This window comes from Podarcis pityusensis, assembly GCF_964106645.2.
Source record: "Podarcis pityusensis genome assembly, chromosome: 11".
Lineage (NCBI taxonomy): Eukaryota > Metazoa > Chordata > Lepidosauria > Squamata > Lacertidae > Podarcis > Podarcis pityusensis.
This window is the reverse complement of record NC_138036.1, coordinates 18441393-18466102: the sequence shown is the minus strand read 5'-3', so window position 1 is coordinate 18466102 and position 24710 is coordinate 18441393. Positions and strand designations below refer to the sequence as shown.

Below are 24710 nucleotides of genomic sequence, written 5' to 3'. Positions count from 1 at the left end.
AACTCCCATCAGCATGGTCAATAGTCAAGGATGATGGGAGCTCTACAACATCTGGGGGGACATCACATTGGCTGTCCCTGGGCTACAGGTCCTCCAACCCAGCTCTCCAGTTTGCAACTGTAGCTAACTGCTGGCAAAACCCAGCAGCTAATACCAGACCTAGTTATGCAATTCAGAAGTTATGAAAGGAGTGTGCAGGGGATGCAATCTGAAATTTGAGGGAAGGCCCTGTACCTAGTAGTTTATGGTCTCATTTCTGGTAAAGGAGGGACCTGGAGAAGGGGAGGTGTTTATATGGGGAGAAGTAGCCTTGCCAACTTCTGATTTTGGAAGTTGGTTTCTAGGGAGCTGGAGGCGAGGAAAAGAGAACTGTGAATAGGTCAGGGAGAAAAGCTTCAGTGGGAGCAAAACTAAGAACAAAAGCCCAAGCCATAGTAAAGAGGCAAGTCTTCAGCATTTGCCAAAAGCTGTATAGTGCAGAAGTTAGGCACACCTCTGTCAGGAGGGAATTCCAGAACTTAGGGCTGCCACAGAGAATGCCCCCTCCTAGGCTACCTTCCACACCTTCTGTGGGAGTTGCAGGGCGTTGGACTAGATGATCCTTTGATACCTTCCAACTTTAAAATTCTCTTTTTCTATGAGTGGGAACTACCCAAATGGCCCCTCTGCTGATCTTAGCACCAGGGAGGATCTGTAGGGAATGAAGTGGTCTTTCAGATATTTGTGGCTCAAGTCATTTAGAGCTTTCAACACCAATGCGAGCACCTTGAATTGGACATGGAAACAAGCTGCTTCCTTTGTTTGAACCCTGTTTCTGTGACTAGTCTACTACTACTACTACTACTACTTAGATGTGGCATAACCACTCTCACTGAATATGATGACTTCACGCTTTGCTAGGACCAACCATGTTATCAGTCAAACATACTGTAGTTTGACATAAGTAATTATTTCCCGTGCAAAGTTCTGCAGCTGTTCTAGCTCAAGCAGCGAATGGTGGGCATAGACGTGAAATGAAGCAGGCTGGTTTAATAAGCAAGATAAGACACCCAAGGCAACAGCAACTCAAAATCTCAGAAACACTAATATGACGGCTGGATCACATTAAACAATAATGCTAGCTAATGCCATGCCACAATTCAATTTTCAAGAGACCAAAACATTCGCAAATGGGAAGAACCCTCTGAGCCCTATTACCAGGGTGAGTCTGAGATATTTTGATATCTGAGGTTCATACATAAGCTAACCGGACTGAGAATTGAACCTCCATGGAGGATTAGGCTGTCAATGGATACTAGCCATGATAGCTGTGCTCTCATTCTGAAACTGGAGGCTGTAATGCTTCTCCAAAGCAGTTGCTGGAAATGACTGCTCCCCACATTAAATGGGGGCGCCCTTTGCGTGGTCGCACGCAGCCCCCAGGACCCTATGTGGCACCATTAGCACAGGCTTGGCTTCGCCTTCCCCAGGTGGGATACCTGGAGGTCTCCGCCTACCTCAGCCAGTTGCCCAATCCCACCTGGGGAGGCGTTGCCAAGTGATCAGGCCAGGTAGGGGGAGGGACCACCCTGCCTGCACAATAGGGGGAGGATCTTACCTGGGAATTGTCAGTTGGCTCCAGAGCTTCTCCCACCCTACCCACCCTCAGTTAAGACTTCTTTTGCAGGTTAACCTTTTCTCCACAGGTACATGGGTGCTGCTACATCAAGGTCGCTGTTGAAGGGCCGGAAAGAAATTCTCCTGCATTGGCAGGTTTGCCTTTTCCGTAGCAAAATGTCACAACTTTGGCGGTATCAGGCCTTGGGCGGAATCCTTTAGTTTATCTTCCCTAAATGGGGGGGGGGCGTGCAGCGGTGACCCACGCCCCCCTCCTCTTCATGGCAGCGATACCAGGGTTCCCTGTTAAAGGGGTTGTTTGAGGGGAGGTGTTGGCCTAGAGGTCATCATTGCTCTCCCCTGCGACGGCGGCATAACAGGGGCGGTCTCCCTCTGCTTGAACATATGTTCTCCAGAGCCAGCCCATCCCCCCCCCACTCTGGATAACCCTGATGTTCCCCAGATCCCCGGCGGGGGACTGGGAAGGATAAACGCCCAGTGCCTGAGCCAAGGTCTACCCACATCTGAAACATAATAAAGTTGTGGCCAATTTTAATCCCATAGCACGTTGTCTTGAGTCATTATTCCACACGGTGGCCGCCCAGGGTTTGGAGGACTCTGCCTGTCCACACAAACACAGGAGGGGATAGTGCTGTTGTGGTTCAGTCCCCTTTGAGAGTTTCTCACAGTCATCTGGGCGGCCACTATGATAACAGATGGGGCATCAACCTGATCCAGCAAGCTCTTCTTCATCTGACACATGTCAGAACAACAGTGTCTTCCCACCATTCCCTGCTCTCTCAGCATCTGCAGCCTGAGGTGGCTACCTCACTCTTCCTAACGGGACAGCCAGTGCTGTGAGCTATTTCCCTTCCTTTTGAGATATCCCTTTCACAGCGCTGGGAACTTTCTTAAACTGGGTTCCTCTCTAAAGCAGATCCTCATGTGCCCTACATTTCCAGCACTCCAAACTATAATATTTTGTTCAGGGTCCCACTTGTCTATTTCTAAACAGACAATGCAGGCAATTTATGATTTTCCCCTCATAGTCCCCTCACAATGTCACGACAACCGTTTAGATTTACACCATCCATATTTTTTTTATTGGCTTAGCTACCTGTGGATCAGGGCAAAGTTACGTTTTATTGCTTTGTGGGAATTCTTTAAAATATAAATAAACCGCTGGATGCTTCTACATTCTGTAAGTTTTAAATATATGTATTTCAAACGAAAGGACGGTTACAAAATATATAAACATGTTGCTACATTTGTACAAGAGTATACATTCTTTGAATCCAACATTTCCATCCTTGTTCATTGAGTCTCTGGCACCAGGACAGAGCCAGGCATGACATCAACTAGGCTTGAAAAACATTTATAAAAGATAATATGTGCCGTCATCTCCCCCCCCCCGCCCCCAAGACTGAATGTGGCATGGGAGGCTGATGTGGGTCACAGCTAGAAAGAGAACTGTGACCCAGACATGCAGCCCACTTGAAGGGGTATCACCCCAGTAAGAACTAGGTCTTTCCTACAAGGTGCAAGTGAGGACATTTAGCTTTGGAGACTCCCTGTCTTCTCCCTCTACATGGAGAGAATTATACTGTCTCTGAGTTTCATCTTAATGCAGGAATCATAATGGGTTTTCCTTCCCCCAGACAGATTTAGGATATGTCTTGTTTATTTGTGTGGTGTCCAGATATGTCTGGCAGAGTCTGGTCTGAAGGTACTTCATTCGCACTCAGTCTGTCTGCAGAAAATGGGACTTTGTCCAATGTATTACTGTCCTTTTCATCTCATCGCTGGAATGGTATCCAAGAAAAACTAGCTGTTTCCCTCTAAGGGCATTTGTTAATACTTTCGAATTGCATGTTCTTCTCCCTTCCCTTTTCATTTTTTGTAAGAGGGCTAAAACCAGGTATATGGAAGAGAATACTGAATTTCAAGGCCATTTTGCTGTGTTTCTTTTGCTCCCTGCACTCTTGACTGCTGCCTTGCAGGTTGGGGGGATAAATATAGGTTGACCCAATAAAATGAACTCTCAGGTTGCTGTTCTTTTAATGTTGTGTTTACTATATATTGTTTATTTTATTTGGTGCACTTTATTTCTCCAAACAGCTCAAGGTGGCATACGTGGTTCTCCCCCTCCTTATTCAATCCCTATGATGTAGATCACAGAATCATAGAATTGTAGAGCTGGAAGGGACCATGAAGATCATCTAGTCCAACCCCCTGCAATGCTGGAAGATTAGTTTTGCTGTGTTTCCAAACCTTTATTAATAAGTTAATTCCCATTTTTGGACAGACTGCTTTGTTTGGAATATCTGACTGTGAAATTTCCCTATCCTGGAATCATATCCACCATATTTTATTATGATATGATGTGCTATATGTGTATGGTTATACTAATTTAAAATATATTCCAGTTAGGGCTGCCAAGTTTATTATTCCATTTCAATTTTCAGGCTGCAAACAGCAATTCTACTGGAGTAGTGATACAACTAAGTAGACCCACTGGAATTAATGGACCTAAGTTAGCAATGTCAATTAAATTCAATGAGTCTATTCTGAGTTCGTGTAAGATTGGATACAGCCCATTGCATCTGAAAAATCACATAGATTCTGTGTATGTTTGCTTTTGAATTTATTGTTTATTGGAGCGGTTTCCAAACTCCACCCCCTCAAACTACTTGAACACTTGCTGGAGGTTTTGACAAACCGCTTAATTATTTTTCTTCCTGTTGTAACAATTGTAATGTCTTGTGCTACATGTTGTATGGTTTTTTTAATTGTATTTTTACAGGTTTGCCACATACCACCTGGACCACCACAGTTTGGAACCTCAGGTTTATTAAAAAGTGTTCAAGATGTTTACAACAAATGATATTGTATGTGTATCAGATGGGCTTTTGAACAGTTTGAATTCACCTCCAAAGGCACACTCCTCCACTGTCTCCTGAGACAGATGGGTGCCAGCAAACTGTTTTTCCAGGCTTCGCTATGTCCACTTCCCCTCATTTTGGGAAGAACTAGGTACCGTAATCGAGTCTATTGTTCTCCCCCAGTCTACCTGAGAATCTTTGTGTGTAAAGAGACCTGAACTGGCTGCTCCTAGCTCAGAACACATGGCTCTCACAAGCCACTCTTGAGTTAGGAACTTCCACCACTTTGCAACTAAGCCAAGTTTTACTGCCTGTGCAACTTTTCTGACATATGGAAAATCACATGAACCTGACCTATGAAGTGTTTGTAAGTAAACCAATTTTGAACTTATTAAATGTGTGGTCTTTTCCTATGCTGAGGGAAGAGGGTAGTTTCGGAAAGCACAGTGTTACGTTTTAATGGCCTAACGCCTATATTTCTACCCTTTCTTTGCTGCATATTTTGTGCACTCTTGTTTTCTCCTGCTCTGGAGGGTAGGACTCGAACCAATGGCTTCAAACTGCAGGAAAGGAGATTCCGACTAAACATTTGAAAAAACTTTCTGACAGTAAGAGCTGCTCAGCCATGGAACAGACTTCCATGAGAGGTTGTGAACTCTCCTTCCTTGGAGGTTTTTAAATGGAGGTTGGATGGCCCTCTGTCATGGATGATTTTCCTGCATTGCAGGGGGTTGGACTAGATGACCCTTGGGATCCCTTCCAACTCTAAAATTCTATGATTTTAAATTTCTGCTGGGGTTCTCTCACCAAAGAATACTTGCCCTAAACTTGGATCTTGGCATCTAGGAATTCTCATTTTTGTGCCTATTATTTTCCTTACACCAGCAACACCCGTGTTAGGGAAGTTTAACCCAGGGGTAGGCAAACTAAGGCCTGGGGGCCGGATCCGGCCCAATCGCCTTCTCAATCCGGCCCACAGACAGTCCAGGAATCAGCATGTTTTAACATGAGTAGAATGTGTCCTTTTATTTAAAACACATCTCTGGGTTATTTGTGGGGCATAGGAATTTGTTCATTTCCCCCCCAAAAAATATAGTCTGTCACACCACATGGTCTGAGGGACGGTGGACCGGCCCACAGCTTAAAAAGGTTGCTGACCCCTGGTTTAACCTGAAAGCTGCAGTCAATGACTAATCATCTCCATGCAACTATTAGGATTGCGGTTATTATGACTATCATTAATCATACTTGTTTATGGTGTTATTGAAAAAGTCTTGAAACAATTTAACAAAGACAAACAGGTAAATCAATTAAAAGCCCAAATGCAACATCCTTTGTATAAAACAAAATTCCTAAAATGCTCTTTGAACAACACGCTAAGAAGAGCACAATGCAGTAAGAAACACAATGGACTCTACCGGCAGGCCTCAGGGAAAGTCTACTGGTGAAAACATATTACATGAGAGCAAATAATACAATTATTTTGGAAGCGCTTGGGGTAAAATGGAATGGCTATTAGCTACTAAACATGGTTTTATGAAGAAGAATCATACCAGATGGTCCAAACAGGTTTCCTCCTTTGACAAAGGAACTTGTTGAAAAGACAAGAGAAACAAAACTGATATAGTGCCATCTTTACTTCAGCAAGTCTGTTGGCTTTGTCCTACATGACACCTTCAAAGAAAAGCTTAGTAAATGTGGTCTTTGTGTTATACTCCCTGGAGCAACAGAAAAGAATCTATCTGGCAACTTTTCAAATGCACATTTTTTTTCAATGATCCACTCATTCCTTTGCATTGCCCTTACTTGCTTTCGCCCTCGGTTAGATTAACAGCACTAGCATGTATTCAAATCTGTCAATGCAGTATTGTGATTTCATGCTATGTGATTCCTTATTAGTTGGAACCACCCATGCAATTAGTTCAGAAAGCACTCCCCTCCCTCACTTGCTTTCTGTGATATCGCCATGCATTCAATCCATCAATCCATCCACCAGTCTATCAATAATGTAGCTCAGTCTGATTTTCTATAAAGCATCATAGTTCAATGCCCTCGACTTCACTGCATGATATCTGACTGGGATCACCGTAGAAAATGTTGGCATTGAATGGTGTCACATATAAAATAAAACAAAAAGGCAAATATTTCACAGTACAAAAGTATTTCTAGGAAATGTTTCTACCCCACAAAAGCCATTTTTGACTCAGGCATCCATAAATGGGAATATTCTGCACAGCTACAAGTAGTGAATTTCACAGGTGCAGTTTGTCATGCCTAGGTGAGACAAAACTACCTCTACTGAATATAACAACAACAACAACAACAACAACAACAACAACAACAACAACAACAATTTATTATTTATACCCTGCCCATCTGCCTGGGTTTCCCCAGCCACTCTGGGCAGCTTCCAACCGAATATTAAAAACAGTACAGCATCAAAGGTTAAAAACGTCCCTAAACAAGGCCACCTTCAGTTGTCTTTTAAAAGTAAAATAGTTGCTTATTGCCTTGACATCTGCTGGGAGGGCATTCCACAGGGCAGGCGCCACCACCAAGAAGGCCCTCTGCCTGGTTTCCTGAACCTCACTTCTCTCAGGAGGGAACCGCCAGAAGGCCCTTGGCGCTGGACCTGAGTGGTACTGAAACTACCACTTCTATGAAGCTCTTAAAGGTACAAACCCCCTCTTCTGCTATTTTTCATTCTACATAATGAGGGCTCAGTGAGGAAGTAGGGATGGGGGAGAGATTTGGTCTGGAACCGACCTACATGTCACTTCCAGAAACAACATGTAAAGCAAAATACAACTATCCTTAAAAACCCATATTTCACCTAGTTTTGCAATGTTGTTCTCCAACCGAAGGTATGAATACAAAAACTCACCAATCAAGGCAATGAGTGTTCATTAAAATACATATATTGGCGAAATTAACATCCCAATATGCATTATGTTGTGGGAAATGGCTTGCAGCCAAGAGTAGCAAAACTGCACACCAAAATGTGCACAAGGAATGCACACTAAAGTGGTGATGTTGGAAATGATGTGGCGAACAGAACTCAAGTCTGGAAAAACGAGAAACTGAAGCCACGTTCACACAGTTCTTTGAAAGCACCGTGATATCACTTTAAACAGTCAGGGCTTCTTTCAAAGGATTATGGGAACTATGGCCTGTTAAGGGTGTTGTGAGTTGTTAGGAGACATCTGGTTCTTCTCTCAGAGCTACAGTTCCCAGAGTGGTTTAGCAATCCCTCTTCCTGAGGAACTCTGGTATCATAATGCTTTAAAGTGGTACCATAATGCTTTCAACCTATGGTGCGAATGTGGTCTGAGGGAATCTGAAATCAATAGCTTACCCCATCCTTTATAGGAAGCAGCTCAGCAATGATAAGCACTGTTGGGGGAACACTAAGCAAGATATAGAGTATTTGGAGGATAAGTCATTCTTAATTCAATTGTTTCTTTTGTGAGCACGCTTCTTTCCCAGGACGCCTCCAAGCTTTCACAATGCTGCTTGAGAATGGGAATGTGGCGATGGAGGAACAAGCGCAGCTGCTCCTCTCTCATAACAAATACCCCAAGGAATGAGATGTGGTTTTTAGATCTGGATGGGGAACAGCAACCACATTAAAGATTTCCAAGAATGATTTGAAAGAGAGGTTTCAGGAAACTCACCAAACAAAAGGCGGCACAGTTGGGTGGTCTTGGCATGCAGTCCCAGCAGTCAGTGAGAGTTTCCCTGAACGTTAAGAGGTTAACATGAGTGACTATCTGTGTATGTGTTGACAAAGCAGCTGGCTTTGTAGTTCACATGCCCCCCCTCTCTTCCCTCGAGTCTTCAGGGAATGCACGAGGGTTGTGTGAGATGGTGCCCCCAACATAAACACTGGCCACAACCCCAGAAACTGCGCATCCAAGTAGCCCTGTGAAAAAGGGTTCCCAGCCACAAACATAGAGACATATATAGACATATAAACCACCTTTCACATGTCCTCTGAATATGCAGGTACTGAGTGTGTGTCCAGCAAGTGCGTTGGCACAGAGGGTGTCCCTAAAAGGTTGATGCATTGAACACACTGTCTGCATACCCCTATAGTTTAATGCCAGTTTATTAGAGTTTCAGTAACAGTGCAGGATGTGAATGTCTCTAAAAAAAGCAGCTGGTTAAGGCTTTGGGCACCTCATCTGTTGGAACGCCGGCTCTGAATCTTGTACTGCATCCTGAAGCAGAAGTGAACAGGGAAATGGCACTTAATTAAGAAGGCAGCCAAGTCAAGTTAACACAGATGCATACTTCATACCGAGTAATTATAAACTATTGGGACAACCCTAACCATGCGGGGATATTGTGCGGGAGCTGGAACCAGCAGTCTTTCAAGATGATAGTCCAGCTCTGTTAAACAAAAACAAAAAAAAACCCTCAAGTCTACAGAATGGAATCATTTAATGGGCCTAATTCAGGAGTAATTCCAGGAGTCAAGTACTTTTGTATAAAACATTTTCTCCAATATTGCCAACAGAGTTCTTGCAGGCCCAGGCTGCACATTCTCCCCTCCTCAGGTGAGCTACCAAATAAACAAGACCATGCAGAAGAGCTGAGTGCTAGGAACTGGCGTGGGCTGATTTAAATCCCCCAGGAGCATACCTCAGGAAAGCCTGGTTGTTCCCCCAGGCCCACCTCCAGAAAGCCAAGCCCTCCACACCAGCCTGCCATTGGCCAATTCTACAGGCTGACATGGGACAAGTTTTCAAGGCAAGGAACAGTCCCTGACATGCAGCCCTGCACCGTTGGCAGGGGGCAAGCTCTGGCTGTTCCGCAATGCCTGGCACCCCTAAAAGGGGGTAAGAGGACTTCCTTGTAAGGTTGCCTGATTGTGCATTTATATTTAATACTAGGGACTACTGTCCCAACTTGCTCCTCTGACCAATGCCACCTACCAGCCAGCCCCTTTGCCAACCCCCCTTCCCCCACACCTGACCAACCCTTACTCTCTTTATGTCTCACCCACTCCCTTGTCTATCCCCTCCCAGCTCACCCAAACCTCTCCCCCCCATAGCTCAATCCCAATCCCTCCTCCTCTCTGCTCTCCCCACCCCTCCCAGTCACAGATCACTCCAAGCCCCTCCCCCTCCCTCTTTCTAACAGCTCACCTCACCCTCTTTGAAAGGAGGGTGCGGGGTACTTCAGTAAGTGGTTTAGCGCTCTGCTCTCTGAAGTACCTCCCACCCTCTTGGCTGCCTGCTTGCTTGCGCATCTGCCTGCTAGCCTGTTATCATGCTGGAGTTTCTGTGGCCACCTATTGGTGACCTCACAAGCTGCAGCATGATGACAGCCTTACTGCTTTATTATATAGTAAGAAATGGTATGGGATATAGATAGGGATAATAATGTTGTGGGCTTGATATCAAGAGGTCCTTCCATTTCCTCCTGCAGGTCTGTGTCTTGTTCTTCCTCTCATTTACCCCTCTTCCCTGAATTTGCAGTGCAGCAGGTATAACATTTCTTCTGTTTATTTCTTCTGTTTACAGTGGCTGTAGCTGCTGGCATTATCCAATCACTTAAGCAATTATACATGGTGAATCACAGGTATGAGTCAGCAAATTCTGGCACTGTACTGCAGGGCAACACTGGACCAAAGTCTAGCTAGAGTGACATTCATTTCCTGCCTCTTGAATATACAGTGCTTGAGCCTTGCATGACCTTGAGAGTTTGAATTCCAGAGAGCCACTTTGCAGAAGGGTAAGTTCTGTTTCTCAAATACCAATGTGCAGATTTGGTTTGAGTTATGGTTGCTTTGGAACCGTTCTTTCCCATACAACATAAAAGAAAAACTGCATTGTTTTCTGCTGTTACTCACAGTAGGGACCTTCTTTAAAAAGCAAAGGAGCTCAGTCAAATACATGAGACTTCAGATGGAACAAAACATAGACACAGAGAAGCCACAGCTGTACACAAATTATTTTTTTGTAAACTTTGGGTTTTGGTTCATTATCTTAGCATTATTTTCTTCTACCAGCTCAGAAGACAGTCTAAGGTCTGTTTTCCAGGATAACTCCATGGGGGAAAGAAGCAAAAACATCATAAATAGGAACACAGAAAGCTGCCTTGTACTGAGTCAGACCATTAATCCATCTAGCTCAGTATTGTCTACAATGACTGGCAGAGGATCTCCAAGATTCCAGACTGGGTACATTCCTAGCTCTGGAGATGCTGGGGGTTAAACATGAGACCTTCTGCCTGCAAAGCAGGTGCTCTACCACTGAGTTATGGCCACACACACACACACACACACACACACTGTGATATACTAGATCCCTGGCATGAAAGGGGCATTACATGATTGCTGGGGAGTGGTGCCAAGATTCCTAGGCCCAGCATCAAACATGCTGCCTGACCCCTGTTCCAGAAGTCCATGCGTTGGTCTGCTCATGTTCATGAAGAGGCCTATATGTGGCAGCTTGACTGATGCCAGAGATGAGACCAGGAACATAACTGCAACCTTCATGGAGGTAACATATAAAGGGGACACTGAACAGCCTTTATGTAAATCTTCAGATCTCCACCACTGCCCTAAAGCAAGGATTCAACATTGCTGTTATACCCCCGGATGATACCCCAGTTATATTTAAACTGGTGGTCATAGCTCAGTGGTAGAGCATCTGCTTTGCATGCAGAAGGTTCGTGGTTCAAAACCCAGTATCTGAAGGTTGGGCTGGAAGACACTCCTTTCTGGGATCCTGAAGAACGTCTGCCAGTCAGTGTAGACAACAGTGGAAAAAAGACAGTCATGCAACCAAAAGATTAACAAAACAGAACAAAAGAATTGCCGTGAAAATCCCTGAAACGAGAGGTAACTGACTATAGAATTAAATTAAATAACAAAAATCAGAAAATTTAAGGGAAAATTAACCTAGAATTAAGACTTAACGAGATGCCGGTTACAAAACTCATTTCACTGAACTAATCAGTTTCCTCAGAAGGAAATAAAGAATTTTATAACTTTAAATGATTTTAAGTGATATCAAACAAACTCAAGAGCAGGGCTGAAATGCTGAAAAAAGGTATAAAAACCTCAATGACAAGTTTTGAACATAGCCCTATTTAAGAGAACTTTGTAAATCTTAAATTATTTTAAATGATTTCCAGCAAACTAAAGAGCAGGGATGAAACGCTCCCTGAGTTTAAAAAAGGTTTTAAGAAAAAGTTACAAAGGAATAAGAGATAAGCTGTTTAGGTTTCAAACAAACTCGAAAACAGGACAGAAACTCAAAAGCAGGGCTGAAGCGCTCCTGACTGCTGATGTTGAAGACTGCTCTTTTGCTTTGTTTTGTTAGTCAGTGTAGACAAAGCAGAGTGAGATGAACCAATGTCGTGACATAGTATAAGGCAGCTTCCCATGTTCCTGTGTTCCTTCTAAAGAGAGATCATAGTATCATAGAACTATAGAGTTGGATCATCCAGTCCAACCCCCTGCAATGTGGGAATATGTAGCTGTCTCATTGAACCTGCAACCTTGGCATTATCAGCACCACGTTCTAACCAACTGAGCTATCCAGGCTGATCTCAATATGATTACACATGGAAGCACTGATCATCCTCTTGATAACAGCAACCTTATTAATGTAGTCACAGTATCCAAAATACATCAGACACAGTCTATACTTCTAAGACATTGGACTACTTGATCTCTAATGGCATGCTTCAGAGATGATCTTGAGATGTTATCTGCAAGCCCCAACAGGATGTCTACAGTATTTTAACAGAATATTGCAAAATGCTTAATTTTCTCCCCCTGGCAAAACAGAAAAGAGGCAATTTGGCAACTATGTCAAGCAAAAGTTTTGCAACAACAAAAAATAGAGGGTAATTTATCATGTAGATAGATACCTACTACTCTAATGCTCAAAGCATTTGTGTTGGCTGAAACTCTACCCCATGAAATGTTTTTATGCCACTAAAACCATCCACAGATGTGCTTATTTTAATTCTCCCCCAGCTTCAAAAAATAAAATCCGGGCAAGCAGATTGCAGCAGTCAAATAGTATTAAAAAGCAACATATCCACCCACCTGCCCATGCATCCCCACCCCCATGATCCAGAAAAGGAGATGCAATTATGGAAGAAGCCTTTCTGTGAATTTCCTTTCTCAGCCAGGAATCATCATGCATGCTTGCATTCACATTCAGGTACAAAACAGCTCGTTTGTGGATGAGAGTCTGCACTTCCATCTGCATTTGCTTTGTTGATGACGAATGCATATGGGCAACTGCTTTGAGTGTCAAGGCCCCCAAGCCACCCCCAGGAGAATAATGGCGCGAGGCTGAAGGAGGAAGCCTCAGAATCACGCCATGGCTTAAATTGTTCCTGGCCACACCCCCAAGCGACCTGATTGGCTGCCTGGCAACCTGACATGACCGGGGTCTCCCCCAGCGTGATGTGGGACGCTGTCCCACCCTGGCACTGAGGGGAGTGGCTAGGTGGCCGGACCACAACCCAGCCCCACCAGGAAGTGGACCTGATTTCTCAAGCTGTTCACACACCAGTGCCTGAAATCAAATCTGAAACAGGATACAGTGGTACCTCGGGTTACAGATGCTTCAGGTTACAGATACTTCAGGTTACAGACTCTGCTAACCCAGAAATAGTACCTCAGGTTAAGAACTTTGCTTCAGGATGAGAACAGAAATTGTGTGGCAGCGGCGTGGCGGCAGCGGGAGGCCCCATTAGCTAAAGTGGTGTCTCAGGTTAAGAATAGTTTCAGGTTAAGAATGGACCTCCGGAACGAATTAAGTTCTTAACCCGAGGTACCACTGTATTTATTTTAAAAACAAACAAGCAGCAAAGAATCAAATCAAGTCCAGAAACATATGAATGAAACTTACAAGAACAGCATCAGTCTAAGCCTGACAAAAAGTCAGGAATTGATGTACAATGAACTAAAAAATATGTTTAGATATACCTTCCCCAGAAAACCTGAGGCATTCTTGCTGGGTCTGATGGGAGAAGAAATGGCAAAGATAGACCAAAGACTATTTATGTACGCCACAACTGCGGCAAGAACTTTATTAGCCCAAAGATGGAAGCTGCAGGAATTACCAACGATTGAAGAGTGGCAGACGAAGATGATGGACTATGCGGAACTGGCCACGCTGACAGGCAGAGTCTGGAATCAAGACGACCAAAAATTTCAGAGAGGTTGGAGTAAATTTATTGGGTATATGAATAATTATTGTAAAAATGTGAAGACACTATCAGGACTGATATAAATTCTGCAACGAAAGAAAGGAAGTTCTAAAACTTTCTAGACCAAAGAGACAGAATTGATTATAAGGACATCAAGGTCAGAAGTAGAGAATATAAAGTGTGATACAAAGACTTGAAAATAAAAAACCTGCTGAAGAGATGGAGGGAAGTAAGTCACGAGCTCAGTAGAGCAAAGAATTTATTTGTTTTGTTATTGATATGTTGAAATATTGTGTTAAAAAAGAAATCAATAAACATTATATTTAAAAACTATAAATAAATAAATTGTCGCTTTCCCACTCGCTCCAAAACAGGTGCAACGGGTGTCCCCAATAATTTTGTAAAGTCAGAAACAAGAGTATGAGAATGTGACTGCAGATTCACATGATCCCCTTCCAAGCAGCTAACCCCTGTACTACACTAGCTTCCATCAAGGATATGGCCCATTCTGAAGACTTCTGTTAATCTCCAAATCACTTGTGGCTGACATGTTGGCCTAAGAGACCAAGTCAGAACATAAGTTTCTTCTGCACATCCTTCATTAATCAGAAACATCAAGAAATGTTCCCTTTGTATATTCAGACAGAGTGTGTCTTCCAGTAAATTGTCAGCTGTGTTTCCCTGGCAGGCAGATGTTACTTGTTAGCAAGTGTCATGACAAACTATTTCCCGTCCCCAAAAACCAACATAGACACAAGCCCATATTAGGTGATGTGCAGCTTAGCTCAGGAGTGGGCAACCTTTCATAGATATATTACACACACACACACATATATCTCATATATACATATTACACATATATATGTAAACTGATTAAAAATAAGTTATATTACAGAAAATGTGTTTATTGGGAGAAATATGCATTAACATGCTGATATGTTTTTGTTATGACTTTTTTATTTTTTAAAATTGCACAAACTGATGTGAAAATGCAGGGAACTGAAACAAAGATTGGGAAAAAGGAGATGCTGAAAGAAGCAAAAATTGAGAAATTTGCCCGCGCCTAACCACAAGCGGGTTAGGCTGTGAGTTAAACCACAGAGCTTAGGACTTGTTGATCAGAAGGCCGGCGGTTTGAATCCCCGCGACGGGGTGAGCTGCCGTTGCTCAGTCCCTGCTCCTGCCAACCTAGCAGTCGGAAGCATGTCAAAGTACAAGTAGATAAATAGGTACCACTCCAGCGGGAAGGTAAACGGCATTTCCGTGCGCTGCTCTGGTTCGCCAGAAGTGGCTTAGTCATGCTGGCCACATGACCTGGAAGCTGTACGCCGGCTCCCTCGGCCAATAAAGCAAGATGAGCGCCGCAACCCCAGAGTTGGCCACAACTGGACCTAATGGTCAGGGGTCCCTTTACCTTTTTAACCACAAGCAGACTCCTCATCTTCCCTGTAGAATCCCCATTACTCAAGCACTCCAGCATAATTCCTCGGGTGGATTTCTCTGTGTTGAACCTGGGGCACTTTGAAAACTTGGCCTGGATCGAGGCATGGATCTGTCACAAACATTACACTGACCTTACAAATATTGAACTTGAAAAGGAGCTGTGATGTCTGCTTTCGTTTGCTCTCCCTGGCTCTGCACTACCTCTCTGAAGCTTGTTAAATTTTACATGATGTGCCAAAAGGGCATTGAAACTAACCAGTCAGCATCTCTTCCTTGATAAGAGGGTTAATCCCTTTAACTTTAGTAGTTTGGCTAACACAAAGTCCTTCACGTGTTTTCAATTGTTTATAACCCTGTTGACTTTCATAGACCTTAGCCAGGATATAGAGCATTTCATACTGTGTTTGGCAAGAGTTCTTTCACGGTGTGTCTCTCTGTGTTAAGTTGACTGGGGTTTCAAGCACACACACACACACACACACACACACACACACACACACACAAGTTCTTCCAAGTGATACTTCTGAAATTATTTTGGCCTGGAAAACTATTTTGGCCCCTATGTGATTTTAAAAAAATATTATTCAACTTTACTTTTTCCTGTTTACATTCCTAATGGTGGGCTCTCTGTCAGGTTGTGGTGATTGGCAGGTGTCTAACCATGGTGACACCTGGGGACGACCTTATTAGGGAAGACTAAAGGATCATGTGCTAGACATGCTTCTGAAATTCTCCACATTGCCATTTCTCCTCATTGGACTTTGAAGTTCTAGATTACCCAGTCTAGTTTCTGAAGTGGATTGGACATTTCTTCTCCAATCACACCTGCTCCTCCTCCTCCTCCTCCTCCTCCTGTTGCTTGTAGATGTTTGGCAGAGACCCAAGACTCCACACTCATCACTTTAGTCTCTCTCATATGTCTAGTTCAGCACTTGATGTAATGATTAACTTAGCCCTAGATCTATTACTAATAGTTGGGTCCAGGGCTGTCTTTCTGATGAACCTGATATGACCTTGAAAAAGACTCTTACTGGAACCTTCCCCCCCCCCCCCATCTTGAATCATTGTAAACATGGTACATTAGTTTACTTTCCATGGAACATTAGACTTCCAGCAAGTTCAGACAGGCTTGGATCTTTTACTAAGCAGATATTCGTCCTACCTCCCGCATTCAGTTATATAAAGGACAGAGATTGCTCTGACTTTACCAGACACATTTGTTTGTATGTCAGGAATTTAATCCAAAGCATTGTCTAGTTGTACTGTGCTGGGTGAATTCTTAAGTACATATTGAGGTGTTCTCTTATTTATATTTCTCATTTTCAGAGCAATGGGTCCATTAAGTCTTCTTCGCCAAAGAGTCCTCATCTGGTTTCCTCAGTGATACTATTTTTTTTTCTCAAGAAAAGAGTGCCTGAGGATAAGAGACTGCCTAAAGGATTTGAAATGCATCTCTGCTAATATCTGAAGTCTCTTCACCAGACTGACTAAAACCAGTTCTTCTCAAAGGTATTTTGATGAGTTGGATGAGATAAAAGAAACACGACCTTTGCTCTGAATCTGAACTGAGAACAAGACGAAACGGCCTAAACATATTCTTAAGAACTCATGTGTGTGGGACATTAAAAAATGAGAAGCAAATGAACAGGGTGAAGTGCCTTATATTAGTTATTTACCGTATTTTTTGCACTATAACACTCACTTTTTTTCCTCCTAGAAAGTAAGGGGAAATGTCTGTGCGTGTTATGGAGGGAATGCCTACGGATGGCGGGGGGATCTGCTGCAGTCGTGAGCAGAGGATCCATGGTTCCCCTTCCTTCCCTCCTCCGTGGCTCGCTTTGAAACAGCAAAGCGGGAGAAGAGCTGCTGAGTGGGGAGAAGAGAGGGACAGAGAGCCTGCTTCTTTAAAGGAGCAAAGTGGGAGAGGAGAGGAGCCGTCTCCCTTTATACACCTCTTCTTCATTATTAGCAGCATCCTTCTCCACACACCCCACACGTGCTCCTTGTCCCTTGAGTGCTTTTCCTCCCCTCCCCACTTAAAACGTGGTTACAAAGCATGGATCCACATGGATCCTCAGGATTTTTGCATTGGGCTACTCCAAACTCACTGTCAGATCACATGTCTGTGGCCACAGCATGAACCACAAAAATCATATATCCACTGTTTCGTTTAGATTTTTTTTCCTCTTGTTTTCCTCCTCTAAAAACTACATGCGTGTTATGGTCGGGTGCGTGTTATAGAGCGAAAAATATGGTAACTCATTATTGTCTACACTGACTGACAAGCAATTCTCCAAGGTTTTAGGCAGCGTTTTTTTCTGTGCCTAACCGGAGATCCCAGAGATTGAACCCGGATATTTGGGGTGCAAAGCAGGTGGACTACCACTAAGCTGTGGCCCTTCCCCAAAATCCTGTTTATGCTTGCTGGGGTATAGATGCAAAGTACAAAAAATGAAAATGCTACACTATATATTACAACTAATCTTCTTCTTTGGTGATCACTTGTAGGTGAGTAAGATTGTCTTCCATGAACACAGTCTTAACAGTGAGTCCATAAGAGACTATGAAGGCCAGTTCTGGATCCACACATCCTTCCACAGTGGAGACATAGATTTCCAGGCGGGAGTTGATCATGGTGAGGGTTTCCCAAGCATGCCTTCCTCTTAGCGCATTTCTCCCAGCATGGTGTAGTGGTTAAGAGTGGTGGACTCATAATCTGGTGAACCGGGTTCGCATCTCCGCTCCTCCACATGCAGCTGCTGAGTGACCTTCGGCTAGTCACACTTCTCTGTCTCTCAGCCTCACTCACCTCACAGAGTGTTTGTTGTGGTGGAAGAAGGGAAAGGAGATTTTTAGCCGCTTTGAGACTCCTTAGTCCTTAAAGCGGGATATCAAATCCAAACTCTTCTCTTCATCCTGAGTTTGATCGTCTTCAAAGCCTATGATACCTTTGGTAAAGACTGCTGGGGACAACTGCTTGTCTCCAACTGGAGACAACTAATTACAACTAATATCAGGCACTCAATGAACCAGTCAGTCTTCACATTGTGGGAAGCCAATGTTAGAAAGTTCCAGAATTATTAACACAACTCAAACAATTGTTCTCTTTGTTCAATGAACACATTTCTTATTTGTTTTCTATAGTTTTATCGCAGTGCTTGGAGGGCACTCCAAGTTTTCTAGTTGCTCCAGCAGACCCAAATCTAGAAATGTTCCAATTTGGATTTCACTTATGGCTCATTCACTATTAAATGACCAGTGAAAGGGTGACATTTGTTATGACTGGCTGGGAACTAGATGTGGTGAGAGATCTTCAGCCTGCTGCCTGCAAGCCATGAATAAAAGGGGAGGGGTATGCAGCTGATATCCTAAAGCCTGCAAGGATGGCTAAGCTTGTGCCGACCATCTCCTGCGGGAAGATTCTTCCTCCTCTTGGACCCATCTGATTCACATGCCACAAATGGTCGGAAATGCGTTATTACATGCAATTTGTCCATAGCTATAATGAAAGGGGAGGGAAGTTTTCAGAGTGATAAAAAGACATGGTCAGGGGGCAAGCCAGGATGTGGGCAGCAATAGCTGGGATGTGTGCCATGAGGTCCAGGACATCTAAGGGCAAACTGTCAAGGACAAGGAAGAAAGACGGGGCAGGATTCATCGCAGATATAGATTCAGGGGAGGTCAAGAGATAACAAGGGAAAGGAAACAGAGGGACACATATGCACAAGTCCAAGGCTCTAAAGCAATAAATGGGAGCTGTCAACCAGCCTGACAGAAGCCTCTCCAGGCTTCCTTTTGCAAAGGCTGCTGGGAAGCTGGAGCTGAAGAGTGCAATTCAAATGATCTCAGGCAAGCTTCAAAACAGAGCTAAGGAGTATATCCTGGCATGTACTGTACATAAATTTCATGCTCCCAGGAATGTGACAACTTACATATTGCTTAAAAGAACGGAAATGGATCATCTTGAAAGAGGACATGGGTATTTGCATATTGTTATGAATAATATCAACAATTCAATTTCTTACCCACACTTCCTCATAAAGTCCCTAGGTGGGTTGTAGCAATGCAAATATATAGTGCTAAATCACAGTTTAAAACAAATGACAGTCACAGGAATAGGTTGGGTCCTAAAAATACATGTCTAGGGTGTCAAATGTCAGGGTAAAGAGGTGTGGCAGCAAGGACATAATGGAGGTGCACTGGGGAACACATATTTTTGGATATGGCTACATGTTAGAGCCAGTGTTGTGTAGTGTTTAGAGTGCCGGATTAGGACCTGGGAGAGACCTGGGTTCAAATCCCACCTCGGTCATGAAGCTCACTGGGTGACCTTGGGCCAGTTAATGACCCTTAGCCTAACCTAAGTAGGCTGTTGTATAAATTAATCCTCAACCCTTTGTATCTGCAGAATGTCCCCACAAGTTTTGAATTACATCCTAACATACAGGTGAACAAGAACTTTCAGGTTCCTTTTCCACAAACTGTTGCTGAATGAATGGATCATTTTCCCACAGAAAGCCGTCTCTTTTCTCTCAGGCCAAGGATTGGTGAACATAAATTTATATTTACTTGGCACTTGTAACTACATGGACAGCATCCAATGTTCAAAAAGTTCTGTGTAGTATTTCTCTCTCCCTCTCTCTTGGAGCAAAAAATTTGACCTGCATCTCAAAAAACTATTGGCATTTGTTGATGTAACCCTGCTTCCATGGCAAAGAACTCTCTGTTTTCTCTGTTTAAAAAATGGTTTGAATAACTAATGGACAAGAACCTGCTTCTGATGGTTCAAGAACATTTCTACGTAGGCGCCAGTCACAGACGAAATGGACCTGATGGGAGATATTTTGCTCACAACCCAGTAAGCATATGAAAACACATTATTTGTAACTTCAGTGGATCTGAATACCAAGGGCAGTTTTGCTAACTAAGAGCTGGCAATGGCTTTCAAATGAGGAAACACAGATCAAATCCCAAGGGTGAAGACAGAGAAACATTTTTAACAGCACAAGCCTCCAAAGTGAAGTATAGGATTGTGAGCTAAGGCTACTGATAAATTTGGGGGTTTATATCTGCAAAATGCCAAGGACTGAACCTGTGACCTTTGCATGCATAACATGTGCTCTGCACCTGAGCCACGGACCCTTCCGCTGAGCCACAGGCCTTCTCAACTACAGCTGCAAACCAAGCCATACTTCATAGGGAGGAGAGATTCTTAGGGAATACATTATTTGCAAAGTGAAGACTTTATCATAAGGCTGTGATTTTAAGGCTCCACTGAACTTAGCGGGATCTAATTCTGAGTAGACATATAAGATTATGGTGTCAGACCTAGTTTGGGGACATCATTACTAGGATGTACTTGAAATTATTGCCGCATTCAATACAATTAAGTTGCATTTTTGTGGCTTGGATTTCTGTTCCTGAATGTGCCGTTTATTTAACCCTTACACTGACATGCATCAGTGCTTAGTAATGCTGCAGCAAAATGCCAGTAAATCAGTGGTTGACCTTTAGCTGTGATCATATCCGAAACTGCCTCTCATTTGCAAGAGGGCTATTTTTATCTTCTGAAGATAAGGTGAAGAATTATAGTGCCCCTTTCGCCTTACTTGGGCATTCATTTTGAGAGATCCATCTCTAGCTGTTGCATAAAAAAACCAATACAAAAATGGCAGCATAGCCATCCCCAAGATTGCTGAATTAAGAATGATTCTCAACACTGGTGAAATTCAGAGATAATGATTACTATCAAAAATGTGCTTGTGATTCTAAGCAATAAATTTTGGTGCAAATTTCTCCTAATTTTTTGAATGTGATTTTGCCCAATATACTCATTTTTCCAAAGCAATTTCCCCTAACACAATGCATTCACGAACATATGAGTTTTTATGCACACTTTAGTATATGAATTTTTGTGCACATTACATTGCTGGAGAACTACATTGCAAAATTCAGAAAAGTGCTAATTTTGAGGAGTGGCTGTGTTTCAGTTCACATATTGTTTTTGGGAAAGTGAATAAGGTACGTTTGTTTTTACATGTGAAAAAAATCACATTTCTTCCCTAGCCCTAGTAAGACAGTTTATAATCAACTACACGGAGAACATAAATATAATTCTATGGATGATTCACATGCTTAGGGCTTGATTTAACCTGTGTAAAATCATCATCATCATTTCATCCACAAACAGAGACTGAACCTTCTGCTTGACCATCCAGAAATACACATTCCCAGCTTCAGATACAAATGCAGGACAAACTACTGCAAAGTAAATGGAGAGTAGGAACTGCAAAGCTCACAAGAATGTGTAATACTATGTGAACATTGAAATATTAGAATAATAGGAAGGGGCCCCAAGGGTTGACTAGTCCAATCCCCTGAAATGTAGGAAGGAGTAGTTCTCAGCCCTACCTGGAAGCACCTGGGATTGAACCTGCATACAAGACAGATGTTCTACCACTGAGCTACTGCCCTTCCCTTAAGGACCTTGTGTGTTGGTATCTAATGTTGTTGCTCTGTGGACAGAAGGAAAAATGCATTTACATCAGCCCTCCAAGGCTTAGGCAGAGATCTTTCCCAGAGTAGCTACTTCTCAGCTGCTGGTGGTGGGGATTTGAGGTATTGGCTATTAAGTCACATCTTTAGAAGCTCAACAGTGGTTTAAAATCCAGAAGTTTTCTAGCTTACCAGGTCAGTATAGATATTTCTCAAGAAACAGCAAGTTCTGAAGATCTTGCCAATATTGTTTACAGTGCTACCTCGGGTTACAGACGCTTCCAGTTACAAACTGTGCTGGTCCCGGGGGTAAGGTACCTTGGGTGTAGCAGAGTCCACACGAAGAGGGGCAAGGTCCGAGGCAGAGAGCCGGGCGGGGAACAGGAACGCTGGAACAGGAGGCTGTGCAGGGAACAGGAACACCGGATGGTCGGGAACAGGAGGCCGAGCAGGGAACAGGAGTACCGGATAGTCAGGAACAGGAAGCCGAGCAGGGAACAGGAGTACCGGATAGTCAGGAACAGGAAGCCGAGCAGGGAACAGGAGTACCGGATAGTCAGGAACAGGAGGCCGAGCAGGGATCAGGAACACAGGAAGGTCCGAAGCCAACAACGACGTTGCTCCCGCAACCTGGGGCCGGGCTGACTGGGCTTTTATCCTCTTCTAAGGCCAGGGGCGGTCCCGGTCCCCAGGAGCCCCGCCTCCTCTGGCCTTAAGGCGAGCACTCCTCCTGGGGGCAACCAGTTCCCTTCGCCTCTCTGCCCTAAGCCTCTGCAGATCAGGAGAGGCCGAAGGGTTACTGGGCCCTGGAGGAGGCTCACCTGTGGCCACTGAGTCGTCAAGCCCCTCTGGGGCCAGAAGGGCTTCACCTGGGGCCAGCTCCTGATGCACTGCCACAGGTGCAGGCTCTTCAGCATCGAGGCCTTGCCCCAGTTCAGCCGGCCCTGGAGGCGGGGACTCCTGTGCAGGCTGGGATTCCTCTGTTTCATCCTCCGAATCGGAATCCCAGGCCATCACACAAACTCTGCTAACCCAGAAATAGTACCTTGGGTTAAGAACTTTGCTTCAGGGTGAGAACAGAAATCGCACGGCGGCAGCGGGAGGCCCCATTAGCTAAAGTGGTACCTCAGGTTAAGAACAGTTTCAGGTTAAGAACAGACCTCCAGAACGAATTAAGTCCTTAACCTGAGGTACCACTGTCCAGTTTTCTTAGATACAGAATTCTGGGAACAGTATAATGGGAACCATCTTTAGTTAAATTGCCTTTTGGTTCTCGTTCTCTCTCTCTCTCTCTCTCTCTCTCCATCTTGTAATTTACATACTAGGGTCTGCCAAGACATGATAAATAGCTCTGTGTATACAAAAGTCTTTCCTTTCTTTTTGACTTGTATTTTCTCACAAGGAATAGAAGTCCAAAGCTGGAGCATGCCAAGATATGGTGTGTTCTCATTTATTTTCACAGGACTGAAGATCCCTCCCAAAAGCTCTAAATACACACAAGTTGGATAAATTTGTTCATGATGAGATTTTGACCGTCATAGAAAATAACACTTAGGTGTGCTTTGGATATAGAATTTCTGCCATTTGGTGCCTTTTATTGCTTTCTATTCTTGTTTTTAGCATGGCCTCTTACTGTTTTGTGGTGTTTTTATTATATTGCTTAAATTATTCTGAACTACCTTGGGAATTTTGAGCTGAAACTGGTCCAGAAATAGGCTTAGGACTCAGCTATACAGCTGCGAATAAATCCTGGCTACGCCCATGCTAGCTTCCCAGGTTGAATAAATACAGAATATGAATGAATTATAAATGAATGCATAATAAATACATCAATGCCAAGCTGTATACAGAGAGAAAAGGGAGCACTGGTTTTGTATGTATAAATGAGGAAAGCTTTTTAAAAGGAATGGCGGAGGGGGTATTTTCTGAATTATACAATTTTGCATGTTTACACAGTTCCGGAGATGTAGATGTTATTAGCTAAATTATACATAACAATGCCATAATTGAGACAAAATATCTTAAAAGTAGAGAAGAACACACAGAGAGAACGGTGTGTGGAGGGGAATGGCCCATTCAAACAAATTGCACAAGCTATTTCTAATGTTGGTTTTCTCCCCATCCCATTAACTACAGAACCTTAACTGCAAGTTTAATAGGCATATGATATACCTCCCATGAAGAAGGTCAAAAATGTTTCCCTAGCTGCCTAGATGAAGTCATTCCAATATGAAGCCTGGTGCATGAAGTTATTGCCATTATGTACATTGCCTCCCATTTCAACATCTCAGTAGGAGCACGGCAGGAAGGAGCCAGGATTTTAAAGCATGGATGAGCTTCGAATCCTTATCCCCCTGCAGCAACAAAGAAAGCTACAGTGGTACCTTGGTTTTAGAACCGCTTAGTTTATGAACAACTTGGAAACAGAACACTGCAAACCCGGAAGTAGGTGTTCCTGTTTGTGAACTTTGCCTTGGAAGCTGAACATGTTCCACTTCCTGTCGAGTGTCTTCCATTTGTAAATTGGGTCCCTAACTGCTAATCAGAGGCTTCCTGTTGAGTCTGTCGGCTCTTGAGTCCCGCGCACCCACACAGAGGTGATAGTTGGAGCTTTTGTTTTTGCTATATTTTGTGTTTGTGTGGGTCTTTTGACTGTGAGTTGTTCTTTGTTTTATGGGACTGACTTGTGACTGTGGCTTGTGACTTATTTTTGTGACTGTGTGGAACCCAGTTCAGCTACTGACTGATTGGTTGTGTGACTGCAGAAATGGATAAAAGCCCTCATGCAAACAATGACTATCATCAGTGCACATAAGGGAAAAAATATTTTAATTTTTATCATCTACAATACCGTCTTGTTTATTTTATAGTACAGTACATTGATTCAGTGGCAAAGCTGCATGATCCGCTACCTGGGGCGGAGAGCAGGCGGGTGCGTGGCTGGCGTCCCCCGGGGGGCAGGATGCACAAAAACAGTTTCAGAAAGTGGTTTAAGGGGTGCCAATAATGAGCCACAATTCAGAGAAATGCTGTAAACTCAGTGAAAGTGAAAGTCCAAATTTAGTAATAAAGAAGCATAGCCTGGTATGGCAGAAATGTTGCCAGTGGTTT

General features: G+C 43.5%; 2 long non-coding RNA genes across 2 annotated transcripts; one reads left to right on the top strand and one right to left on the bottom strand.

Moving 5' to 3' along the window:
• Positions 1-8570: 8570 nt before the first annotated feature.
• On the bottom strand, positions 8571-9755 carry LOC308458460. The gene is made up of 2 exons (XR_013977438.1): positions 9634-9755; positions 8571-8698 (listed from the first exon to the last, which is right to left on the bottom strand). It is a non-coding gene; the product is annotated as an uncharacterized lncRNA (long non-coding RNA).
• Positions 9756-9840: 85 nt separating this feature from the next.
• Positions 9841-16563, top strand: LOC308458441. The gene is made up of 3 exons (XR_013977416.1): positions 9841-9911; positions 10007-10217; positions 16431-16563. It is a non-coding gene; the product is annotated as an uncharacterized lncRNA (long non-coding RNA).
• Positions 16564-24710: the final 8147 nt, after the last annotated feature.